At 40.8% G+C, this 12,997-nt stretch overlaps 1 protein-coding gene across 1 annotated transcript in view; it reads left to right on the forward strand.

Moving 5' to 3' along the window:
• The first annotated feature begins 7,138 nt into the window (after window positions 1–7,138).
• Window positions 7,139–12,997, forward strand: part of LOC100956112 (zinc finger protein 224) — a 20,318-nt gene continuing 14,459 nt past the window's right edge. The window contains exon 1 of the mRNA XM_023518951.1: window positions 7,139–7,288. The gene's annotated coding sequence lies outside the window, so the exon portion shown is untranslated. The remainder of the gene's footprint in view (window positions 7,289–12,997) is intronic.

Genomic DNA, 12,997 nt, shown 5'->3' on the forward strand with positions numbered 1-12,997 from the left:
AAAAAAAAAAAAAGACACAAGTTTATTATATGTCGATTGTCATAAGCATTTCTCTTATTCTGACAATTTAATGTCTGCATTTTCTTTCTTATCAAATTTAATCTTTCTTAAGGTATTAATTATAATAACATAATATATAAAGTATTATATTAATGTGGTATTTATGTTGGTCACAAATCCCAACCTCTTTCCCACAGTTCCATATTACCTACCACATACAGTCCTAGTTGATCTTCCTTTCTAGAATCCTTTATTGATCAGTTCCTGAGTTAGAACACACTAAGGTGGAATGATTCCTTCAAGATCAGCATTTTCTCTTCCACTATAGAGTAGAGGTTGGTACCTTATTCATTATTCAGTGATTCCTCAACTAGATCCCTGACCTCTCTCTAGGTAGGCTCCAATCCCACTCTACCCAAATCTAGTAGCTTTTCAAAGCTGAGATATCACCTCCAACTAAGACCAAGTTCACTCATAACACATTTCTTTTACTTACTTGGAAAACTATGGGGAAAATTTTCCTTCCTGTGGTCAAATAGGACCATCATTTCTATATCATGAAGCCATGATCCTGATGAGATCAGCTCAAGTATTTCAAAGTACTTCACTTTTCACTGCTCCTGAGTGAAGACTGAACATGTAGAGATGGATGAATCATTTAATGAGTAAGTGAAAATTCAAAAACAGGGACAAATGAAAATAACATCATCCTTTACTGTCATGAGAACTACTATGAAATAGGTTTAGAGAGACAGGTTTCTTAGGTAGGAGGTTTCCAGGATAAAGAATGAGAAAAATATAGGATTAAAAAATCATACTATTTCAGCAAGGATAAAGAAACATCAACTTGCCTGGGCCATGGTATTAGAAGTGCCAATCCTTAGGTTTTCTCTACTTCAGAAGTAGAGTTCAGAGAAGCCAGAGCTGGAAGAGGAAAAAGAGACCTTGAGACCTGGTGTACAACAGAATTCTAAAAATGATTTAAAATATCCTTTTTGTCCTTCCTTCTCTATTCTTGCTTCTTGCTGTACCTGCCTAGTCCCTACCATTCCAAAAACATAAGCCCATGTGAGAAGTCCAGACAAATCCAGCCCTTCTGTGTATGTAGGGAAACCAGCTGCACAAGCATGGATATAGGGCTAAGGCCCTCCTGCTCCAAAACCAGATTAAGACACTCCACTGTGGCTTATTGCTCATTCTGATGATAAAAACTGTGCCAAAGCTTGGGTTGTTCAGTCGCACTCTGAGCAGATTCTCTCCCATCTAGGGTTGAGACCAGGGAATACAACATAAACTGCAACAGCCTTCACGGTCTGGGAATGGAACTGAGCTTCACCAGAAAAAAGGCAGAAAATAGTAGAGAACCTGGTAACCTTTACCACTGTAAAACTGCCTGCCCAAGTGAAGCCTTTCCCCTCTGCCAGAACTATGACTCCCAAGATCCTTTGGGCTGACTGCTGGATTTCTCTAACAGTATCCCTGGCTTCTGACACAAAATTATTACCTGTCCACCCCACCCTATCCCTGAAGGATGCACAGGGAGGAGTGAATTCATGCTCAGTGAAACCATGCAACAATGCATAGTTTTGTTTTTGCCTGTCTTTTTTTTTGTTTTTGTTTTTCTTTTCTTTTTTTTCTTTTTCCCCTTCCTCCCTCCCTCCTTCCCTCCCTCCCTTCCTTCCTTTTTTTTTCTTCAGAGACTTACTCTTCATAGCTCACAGCAACCTTGGACTCTTTGGCTCAAGTGATCCTTCTGTGTCAGCCTCCTGAGTAGCTGGGACTATAGGTGCTTGCCACAAGCCCTGCCTACATTTTTCTATTTTTAATAGAGATGGTGTCTTGCTGTTGTTCAGGCTGATCTTAAACTTGAGAGCTTAAGCAATCCACCTGCCTCAGCCTCTTAGAGTCCTCGAATTATAGGTATGAGTCACCAGACCCAGTCAACACAGATTTTTTGCAATCTTCTGTGTGATAAGTGCTCTCTATATATTATTAATAACATTTAATCTTGCAATGCACTTAATATTTCAATTCAATTGATGAAAAATAGAAGCTCAAAGAATTAAAGACATTTTCCCATATTCTCAAATGATAAGTAGAAGTGATATGTTTTGAATTACATTATTATTATTATTATTATTTTTTGAGACAGAGCCTCAAGCTGCCCCCTGGGTAGAGTGCCATGGCTTCACTGCTCACAGCAACCTCCAGCTCCTGGCCTCAAGCGAGTCTCCTATCTCAGCCTCCCAAGTAGCTGAGACCACAGGCGCCCGCCACAATGCCCAGCTATTTTTTGGTTGCAGCCATTATTGTTGTTTGGCGGGCTGGGCTGGATTCAAACCGCAACCTTAGGTGTATGTGGCTGGTGCCTTAGCTGCTTAAGCCACAGGCGCCGAGCCTTGAATTACATTATTAAGTGACTTTTTTTTCCAACTCTTGCCCTTGAAACCCAAAATTTATTTTTCCATTATGTGAAAACTAAGCTAGATAATTAAGGCCAAAAGATATGTAACTTTAGTGAAGAGATGTTTTGGGGAAGTAAGATACTACCCTTTCATCAATATTAAATTGTCAGATTCAAAAGGCTGATGATGCACCATGTATTAGTAAGGTTGTGAGGAAAAATATATTCTCATGGTGTCCTGTAGACTTGTGAAAATCTAACGAATTGCGATATGTAAGCAGAACTCTGCATAAGAAAAATTGAACAATGAAACACCATTTCTGGGATTCCATCCAATGGAAATAACTGTAAAATATGCTCAGAGATGTATAAAGGATTGTGATGATATGTACTAGCTATAATGAAAAATGCTGGAGAAAATCCAGCTCAGATGTGTTGTTAGTTAAACTGTTGGGTATTCATATGTTGGAAAATGAGGTAGATGTTAAAAATTATTGTGTAGACCATTGGTTGTTAATGGGGACCCTGCATGAGCAATGCCCCCTGGTATGGAATGTTTTCATCCCCTTAAACAGTTTCTCAAACTTAGCATTTAATTATTGGTTAATATTTCATTGCATGGGGCAGCACCCATAGCTCAGTGGGTAGGGCACTGGCCACATACACCCAGGCTGGCGGGTTCAAACCCAGTCTGAGTCAGTTAGAGCAACAATGACAACTGCAACAACAATAACAAAAAAATAGCCGAGCATTGTGGCAGGCACCTGTAGTCCCAGCTACTTGGGAAGCTGAGGCAAGAGAATTACTTAAACCCAAGAGTTTGAGGTTGCTGTGAGCTATGGCACCACTGCACTCTACCCATGGTGACAGCTTGAGACTCTGTCTCAAAAATTTTTTTTTCATTGTATAGATGTTCCTTTACAGATCTAGTTGTAGCCCAAAATTATATTTTTCACTATCCAGAGTGACCCACTGCTTGCACCCAAAAGACAAAAGATACTCTCCTCAGGTACGTAACTTAAAGATGTACAAGATTTTACATAATATTTGATGTGACTCTAAATTAGTCTCATGCAAACCACAGAACATGTTATACTTGGAATACACAAATCGAATGTTTTCTGTATTCATTAAAGTTTTATGCCATGTCCTAAGTGTGAACTCTTGATAACACTGAACAAAGCCTTTACTTATCCACATCTCTTAATTCTGTGTTCTGATAGAAGGCAAGACCCAGACAGAGTTAGAGACTATTTGAGAAGCAGAATCACATGAAGAGTTGTTCCGCCAGCAAATTTGGGAACAAATTGCAAATGACTTTACTAGGCCTCCAGACACCATGATAAATATCTCTCAGTTATCCCCCCAAAAAGGTGATTTTCCATTTGAGGGTGAGGCAGGACTGTCTGTAATTCACACAAAACAGAAACCTTTCCAGGGTAATGAGTGTACACAATCCTTCAGTGATGTCTCTGTCTTTGACTTTCATCAAAAATTACACTCAAGAGACAGAAGTCTTTTACATATAAGGAGTATGGGAAAAATAGCTGTCTGTTATAGCTCAGCCCTTCCTATTCATCAGAGAGTCCACATGGAAGAGAAACTCTATGAGCATGATGTGTGTGGTAAGGAATTCAGTCAGAGCTCACATCTGCAAACTCATCAGAAAGTCCACACTGCAGGGAAACCATTCAAATGTGAGCAGTGTGGGAAGGGCTTCAGTCCTATACCAGGACTTTGTGGTCATCACAAATTACACAAAGGAGGGAAACCTTATAATTGTGAGGAATGTGGAGGGCCTTCATTCATGATTCGCAGCTTCAGGAACATCAAAGAACCCATGCTGGGAAGAAACTGTTCAAATGTGAGATATGTGGTGAGAACTTCCACAGTAGATCAGATCTTAATAGACATTTCATGGTTCACATGTAAGAGAAACCATTAAGATGTGATAATAGCTTTGTTCAGAAGTCAGCACCACATGACCATTGGATTTTCCACAAAGGAGAGAAACCATACAAATGGGAGGAGTGGGGAAAGGGCTTCATTTGTAGAGAAGATCTTTATAAGCATTATATGGACCACACAGGAGATAATTGTGAAGAATGTGGGAAGAGTTTCAGATGGACCTCAAGTCTACCAAGACATCAACATGTCCACAGTGGTGAAACACTATTCAAATGTGAGAAAGGATTTTGTATGAATTTCAACAATATTCCCATCAGAAATCCCATAGTGTAGAAGAGTCATACAAACATAAGAAATGTGGGAAGGGCTACATTAGTAAGTTTAATCTTGAATTGCACCAAAGAGTTCACACAGGAGAGAGACCATATAAGTGTAAGGATGTGGGAAGAGTTTTGAGCATAGTTCCTACCTAAACATTAGCAAAGAGACCACACTGTAGAAAAACCATACAAATGTGAGGACTGTGAGAAGGGTTATAATAGGTGCTTGAATCTTCATATGCTTTTATCACTATTTTTAAATGACACATGGTTATTGTACATATTTATGGGGTATGTAGTACATTGTTATATTTCAATTATGTAAACAATGTGTAATGATCAAATCAGAGTAATTATTACACCATATCCATCACCTCAAACATTTATCATTTCTCTGTGGCAAGAACCTTCAAAGTTTGCTATTCTAGTTATTTGAAAACAACTAATTAAATTGTTAATCATAGTCATCTTGTGATGTAGAATGCTAGAACTTATTCCTCCTAATGAGCTATACTTTTTTTTTTTTTTTGAAACAGAGTCTCACTATTGATGCAGGACAGGTGGCACCATGACTTGCCGCCTTAGCCCTGGCAGCGTTGATGCTGGGCGGCAGGAGGAACCAGCTTGCTGGAAGGGCGGGACATCTGCAGGGGAGACACTGGCGCCTTGCTCTCTCCTCCCTTGCACTTCTGGCTGGTCAATTTCATAGATGGCGCCTTGCAGTCTCCTCTTGTGAATTTCCAGGGTCTGAGAGTTCCAGCACCTTGTCTTGGACTACTGGCTGTAACTGAAGAAGACCTATGCTCTAAAAGTCAACATTGAGTTGCCTCAAAACCCCCTGTGACCATATAAACCCCTGAGCAGAGAGCCCAAGGACAGACCTAGAAGAGGGACAGGCGAGCTTATTCCTCTCCTGGGTTCTCTCTGCCAGGGGCTTTGGGTTTTTGTAAATTTTGTTTCTGGTAATAAACCCTGTCTTACCACTGATCCTGTGGTCATGGAATCAATGAGACCATGAAACTGAAGCACCCAGCAAGCCAGGAGAGAAGACAAAGTTCCGGCCCTCCAAAGAGTGCCATGGCATCACAGCTGACAGCAACCTCAAACTCTTGGGCCTAAGTGATTCTCTTGCCTCAGCCTCCCAAGTAGCTGGGACTATAGCTGCCACAATGCCTGGCTATTTTTTGGTTGCAGTTATTATTGTTTGGCAGGCCTGGGCTGGATTGGAACCTGCCAGGTCTGGTTGTATGTGGCTGGTGCCCTAGCTGCTGAGCTAACGGTGCAGAGCCATGAGCTACACTTTTTTACCTGTTAATCAACCTTTCGCTACCCTCCTCTCCCTCCACCCCCCAAGCACGCTTTCTTGTCTCTAACAATCAGTCTATTCTACTCTCTACTAAGAGGTCAAGATTTTTAGCTTTCACATATGAGTAAGATTATGTAGTGTCTATTTTTCAGTGCCCAGTTTATATCACTTAACATAATTTCTTCCAAAGCTCATCTATATTGTCACGAATTTTGTTCTATTTATTGCTTAATAATATTCCATTGTGTATATATGCCACATTTTCTTTATTCCTGTCAGTGGACACTTAGGTTGAGCCCATATTTGGCTACTGTGGATAGTGTTGTAATAAACACGGGAGTACAAATATCTCTACTATAGCAATTTCTGGATATAAACACTTTGGATATAAACCCCACAGTGGAATTGGTAGATCGCTCCTAACGCAATGACTCTTGCAGACTCCTGATGGCACCACCTTAATGGTCTTGGGTAAGATATGGCAGAATTCCCTGAATTAGCAAGCAAAGACTCTCACAATAGAAAAGTGATTTACAATGATTTACAACAATTACAAGAATGGCACCAGAAAATATGCAAAAATGTTCCATTTTATGTATAAAACAAAAAGTCCAAATTAAAACTACAATTAGGGGTGGCGCCTGTGGCTCAAAGGAGTAGGGCGCCAGCCCCATATGCCAGAGGTGGTAGGTTCAAATCCAGCTCCAGCCAAAAACAGCAAAAAAAATAAATAAATAAAATAATAAATAAAACTACATTTAGACACCATTTATTACCATTAGAGTTGCAAGAATTAATTCCTGGAAGATTGTTATCTTCTCCTTTGCTCATTTCCCAAACATTCTCCTGTCATAATTGGAGACATTTAGAGTGGAGGAAGCCAGGTTTATTCAATATTTACCAGTTTTGATGACTCATGAAGACAGACTACTCTCAACTTAACAGTCCACACTGTGGACCAAGCACTCTGAGAGGTGGCATTGGTTTCTCTTGAGCATTACGGGAAGTGCAGCAAGAAGCTGGGTGCGTTCGTGACACCTCCCCTGGAGGGTGAAACTAGGGACGCTTTCCGTTCCGCTTCCAAAGGCGAGTGCTCCGGCACTCGGGGTGCTTGCAGTGACTTCCGCTCAGGCCGAGGGATTCGGGGAATCCTGGGAAGTGTAGTCCAGACGCTCGGCAGTTTCGCTGAGGCCTCGGCTCTGGGATTGTGAGGTTCCTACCTTTTTGTCAGTAGTAGCTGGGGTGAGTTCCTCGCTTGCAGGCCCATCTGAGTTTTCTGGACGTACTGTTTGGATCCTCAATAAACTGGTGATCGATTTAGGGGAAAAGAAGCCTCACCGGAGAGCAGAGGTTTGTTTGGAGGGCTAGGGGTGGCGGTTTTCGTTCCTCTCGGTGGAGCTCTTGTATTTGGGGCTGTCCTCGCTCCCCGGAGGGAGTTTGGGGTTTGGTCGTGTAGCATTTTGCCTAGTTTGAGGGTGTACTGGGCTCTCAGTTTGCCCAATCCGTCTTCTTCCAGTACATACATGAAGCCGCTTTCTCGCATTGTAAATTTAGGGCATTTAAAAATCACCCCGTACTCCCCGTCACCGTTCTTTAAAATGGAGATATTAGGAACTTCCTATTAGAATTGTTTTGGGAGCTGACAGAGGCAGTAAAAAGGAAAACCTCAAAACAGTTCCTGTCAAGTGAAGAGTGCTGATCTCCTGTTATTACTGATTTACCAGCAAGCAGTCAGGTCTCCTGGTTGTGGGCAGAGCTCCAGCGGCGGTGGCTCAGGCCCTTCTCTGTGATCTCTGCGGTGCGCTGTGTAATTCCAGACGCCTTCTAATCTCATTTTTGGAAGGCGAGGATTGCTCCACCTTCCCCGAAGGGAGAGGGGCGCATTTCACTGTCGTAGGCGACCTAACGGTCAGCGTGTTTCACAGCTTTCTCCTTCCGTAGCCTGGCTTTTGAATAATACTGCACGTAGTGACTGGCTGGCTACTGAAAGCAAAGCTCTCTCTACGCGAGCGGTGCTTGGCTTGTTTCTTTTACAGGTTTGTTCACCTCAACCAAGAATATATAGAACGTGTTCTCCAGTACGGGTGTTGATAATCATTAAGCCTTAATTGCTAACTTCATTCCAAGGCCTTTATACAAATAAATAATTTATGTTATACCGTGGCTCTCTGGAGAGTTACTGCTTTTGTCCCTTTTAAAGATTAGAGTGAGTCCTAGGGAGCACAAGTTACTTGCCTATAGTCATCCACGTACTAAGAGGCGGAGCTGGGCTTGGACCCTAAGCAGTTCTGAGTTAATAAAAGCTGGGATACATTGTCACGCAGGAGTAGGATCTAGCTGGAATCAGGTGGAGGAAAGTAAGTTAGGATTTTAGGGAAGGGACCTTGAGAACAAGGCTTTGGGCTTGGACTTGTCTAGGAGTTTTTTAAAAAAATTGTCAACTTTTTTTTATTTATTACAAATATCTTGTATCCTTTTACAACTGTATCACTACAGAACATTCTATTTTTAATAGAAAAGGAGCTTTTTTTTTTTTTTAATTGAGACAGAGTCTCACTTTGTCACTCTTGGTAGAATGCCATGGTGTCATAGCTCACAGCAACCTCAAACTTTTGGGCTCAAGTGATTCTCTTGCCTCAGCCTCCCGAGTTGCTGGGACTACAGGTGCCTGCCACAACGCCTGGCTTTTTTTTTTTTTTTTTGCAGCCCAGGCTGGCCTGGAACCCACCAATCCAGAAGCATGTGGCTGGTGCCCTAACCACTGAGATATGGGTGCCCAGCTGAAAGGGAGTCTTTTTTATTAAGGAAAAAATTTATTACTTATGAATCCAGGATATAAAGGTAACAACTGTAGGCTTCTAATTAGTCTTTCTTTATGTATACCTGTCCATTTGTGACCATTCAAATATTCTTATCATTTTTTTTTCCTGAGACAGAGTCTTGCTCTGTCACCTTGGGTAGAGTGTGGAGGCATCATAGCTCACAGCAACCTCAAACCCTTGGGCTCAAGTGATTCTCTTGCCTCAGCCTCCCAAGTAGCTAGGACTATAGGTGCCCACCACAACACCCACCTACTTTTTCTATTTTTAGTGGAGACTCAGTCTTGCTCAGGCTGGTCTTGAAACTTCTAAGCTTAGGTGATGCCCCTGCTTCAGCCTCCCAGAGTGCTAAGATTACAGGCGTGAGCCAGGGCGCCTGGCCTATCATATTATTCTTAATGTTTTTCCCATAGCTGCTTAACTGTGCAAATTGACAACCACAACCAAGAGAGAATAAACTAGTGAACTGCCATGTTATATCATGCCCATCCTTATTTTTCCTATGACTCTTTCCTGATATTTTAAAACTTTATGTTTATGTCATTTAAAAGCTACCTTAAAGTTGGAAAAATGGTATAAGGAATTATTTCTTTTCTTTTCTTTTTTTTTGTTTTTTGCAGTTTTTGGCTGGGGCTGGATTTGAACCCGCCACCTCTGGCATATAGGGCCAGCACCTTACTCCTTTGAGCCACAGGCGCTGCCCTAAGTTAATGGCTAACATGGTAGTTTTTTTTATTTTTTATTTTTATTTTTTGCAGTTTTTGGCTGGAGCTGGGTTTGAACCCACCACCTCCAGCGTATGGGGCCAGTGCCTTACTCCTTTGAGCCACAGGCACCACTTGTATAAGTAATTCTTATCAATTCTTTACCTAAATTTGCCAGTTGTTTACATTTTACCTGTTTGCTTTGCTGATGCCTGTCAGCCAAACACCACCAGAAACATATTCATAACCAGAGGTAGCCTAATGTAGCTTTCTGCAGCAAAGAAGCCCACATACCGGGTAATCATGGGATGTCTTGGTAAGAGGTATTTAGGAAGGGCTGGCTAGAGGGTTTCACATAACTTATTAGGTCATACTAGATATTATGCTAGATAATGTTTTGAGATATACTACTGTTAGAAATTAATAATGGGCTGGGTGCCAGCCACATACACCGGAGCTAGCGGGGCTGTCCAGGCCTGCCAAACAATGACAACTACAACCAAAAAATAGCTGGGTGTTGTAGTGGGCGCCTGTAGTCCCAGCTACTGGGGAGGCTGAAGCAAGTCAATTTCTTAAGCCCAAGATTTTGAGGTTTCTGTGAGCTGTAACACCACGGCCCCGTACCTATGGCAACATAATGAGACTGTCTCAAAAAAAGAAAGAAAAGAAATTAATAATGGTAGTAAATTGTGTTATCTTTTACGCAGTGCTAAATAACATATATAACATCATGTTATCTAATCTGCAGTTCCATGTTTAAATTTCTTATATTGGGAGACACCATCTTCTAGTAATTCACCAAAATGACAAACACAAAGGGAAAGAGGAGAGGTACCTGATACATGTTCTCTAGGCCTTTTAGAAACCATGGAGTTGTTCCTTTGGCCACATACATGCAAATCTACAAGAAAGGTGATATTGTAGGCATCAAGTGAATGGGTTTTGTTCAAAAAGGCATGCCACACAAATGTTACCATGGCAAAAATGGACGAGTCTACAATGTTACCCAGCATTCTGTTGGCATTGTTGTAAACAAACAAGAGCAAGATTTTTGTCAAGAGGATTAATTTTCATATTAAGCATCTTAAGCACCTAAGAGCTGAGGTGGTTTCCTAAAACGCATGAAGGAAAATGATCAGAATAAGAAGGAAGCCAAAGAGAAAGTTACTTGGGTGCGACTGATGCGCCAGCCTGCTCCACCCAGAGAAGCACACTTTGTCAGAACCAAAGGAAAGGAGCCTGAACTCCTGGAACCCATTCCCTATGAATTCATGGCATAACAGGTGTACGGCATAGCACACAGCTGAACCAAGAGAAGCAACAGAACAGTAATATAAGGTGCTGGAACCTGTTCCCCATGAATTCATGGCATAATAGGCATAGCAAGCTTTGTCACAATGGAAAGGCGCCTCCTGAGCTGTTGGAAACTTTTCCCTATGAATTCATGGCATAATAGGTATTAAAAATAAAAGGCTACTATAAAAACATTTGTCTTCATTGACTAAAAAGTGTGATATTTCTTTCCCTGAAGAAATATTTAAAGCAAATTTTAATAGTGTCCTAAAAATAAATAAATAAATACCTTATGTTTTTCATTTAAAGTCCTTACAACTGTTCCCTACCGAGCCCTTCACTCACACACCTATTCAAAGTCCTTTTTTGCATTGCTTTTAGTTGTCCCACGTTTTTCCTTCCTTCCTTCCTTCCTCCCTCCTTCCTCCTTTCCTTCCTTTTCTTTCTTTCTTTCTCACTCTTCCCTCCCCTCCTCTCTCTTCCCCTCCGCACTTCTCTGCTCCTCTCTTTTCTTCCTTTCATTATTGTCTGACTTCTGAGTTGGGAATTCTTTTTCTTTTGAGTTTTTTAAATTTCAAAATGTGAATTAAAGGAGTACACTTTTTTTTTTTTTTTTAATATCCTCAAGCTGTCACCCTGGGTAGAGTACTGTGCAATCACAGCTCACAGCAACCTCCAACTCCTGGGTTCAAGCAATTCTCCTGCCTCCGCCTCCCAAGTAGCTGGGACTACAGGGGCCCACCACAATGCCTGGCTATTTTTTGGTTGCAGCCATCATTGTTTGGCGGGCTCGGGCTGGATTCGAACCTGCCAGCTCAGGTGTGTGTGGCTGGCACCTTAGCAGCTAGAGCCACAGGCGCCAAGCCTCACATATTTTTATTATGTGAACATCTCGTATAATACTTAAGTCAGAGTTTTTGGTATGCCCATGACCAGAATAGTATTCACTGTACCCAGTAGGTACACACACACTTCCATCCTCCCCCTTCTTGGTTTCTCATATCCTTTATATCACTTTGCACCTCTGTATATGTATCTGTTAGCTCCCACTTATTACTGTGTTGGGTTGTCTATTCTGAGATACTTAGGAGGATGGTCTTCAGTTCTATCCACGTTGCTGCTACTTCATTCCTTTTTATTGTTAAGTCGTACTCCATGGTGCATGGTCCATCGTGAACATTTTGAGATATACAAAAACCAAGAGATATAAAATCCACATAGACAGAAACAAATGATGCCCTCCCAGCAATACCAATAAGCTGAGTTTGTTGGCACTCACACTGGTGAATCAAAAAGGATGCTGTTGACTATATTTCTTGGAAGTGAAATAATGGACCATAACACAGTCTTTCTCCACATTTTCATAGTGACTATGTATGCATTTATTACATTTTCTTTAGTCATGAATTGAAGGGTACTAAGGTTGATTTCACATTTTTGGAATTGTGAATTGTGTTGCAATAAGCATTTGAGTGCAGGTGTCTTTTGGATAGAATGGCTTCTTTTCCTTTGGATAGATACCCAGCAGTGAGATTGCTGGATCAAATAGTAGGTCTACATTTAGTTCTTTGAAGAATCTCCATACTGTTTGCAGTCCCATCAACAGTGAGTTAGTGTTTCTTTCTCTCTGAATGCACACCAGCATCTACTGGGTATTTTTACTTTTAAATGGCTATTCTGATAAGCATAAGGTGCTATCAAATTATAGTTTTTAATTTGCATTTTCTTGTTGAGCATTTTTTCATGTCTTTGTTGGCCATTTGTCTATTTTTCTTTTGAAAAGTTTCTTTTGATGTCTTTTATCCAGTTTTTGAAGAGGTTATTTATTTTTTTCTTTCTGATTTGTTTGAGTTCTTTGTAGATTTGGGGTCTTAGTTGCATACTCATTTTTAATCTGGAAGGATTCCACAGATTTTCTTTGTGTTCTTTATACTTAGTATTTTTGGAGAGTATAGGCAACTTATTTTGGAGAAAAGCATTCATTTGAGGTTTCTGATATTTTCACATTTAGGTTTAGATTATCTAAATCTGAACTACCCCTACCACTGTTGGTGGGGATACCATAGAAGTGGTGAAGTATCCTTTTCCTTGTAGCATAACAGTAGCCAAATGATGTTGTTTTGCCCTTTGTTGGACATTTCTATTTTGTTCAGTTAACTAAGATGATAATCTTTCAAATTTGTCCACAGTAAATGTATTTTTTAATTAAAAAAAATAACAGTTTCTTTTTTTTTTTTTGAGAT

The sequence above is a fragment of the Otolemur garnettii genome, unplaced genomic scaffold (genome assembly GCF_000181295.1).
Source record: "Otolemur garnettii isolate 467f Iridium unplaced genomic scaffold, OtoGar3 scaffold00152, whole genome shotgun sequence".
Classification (NCBI taxonomy): domain Eukaryota; kingdom Metazoa; phylum Chordata; class Mammalia; order Primates; family Galagidae; genus Otolemur; species Otolemur garnettii.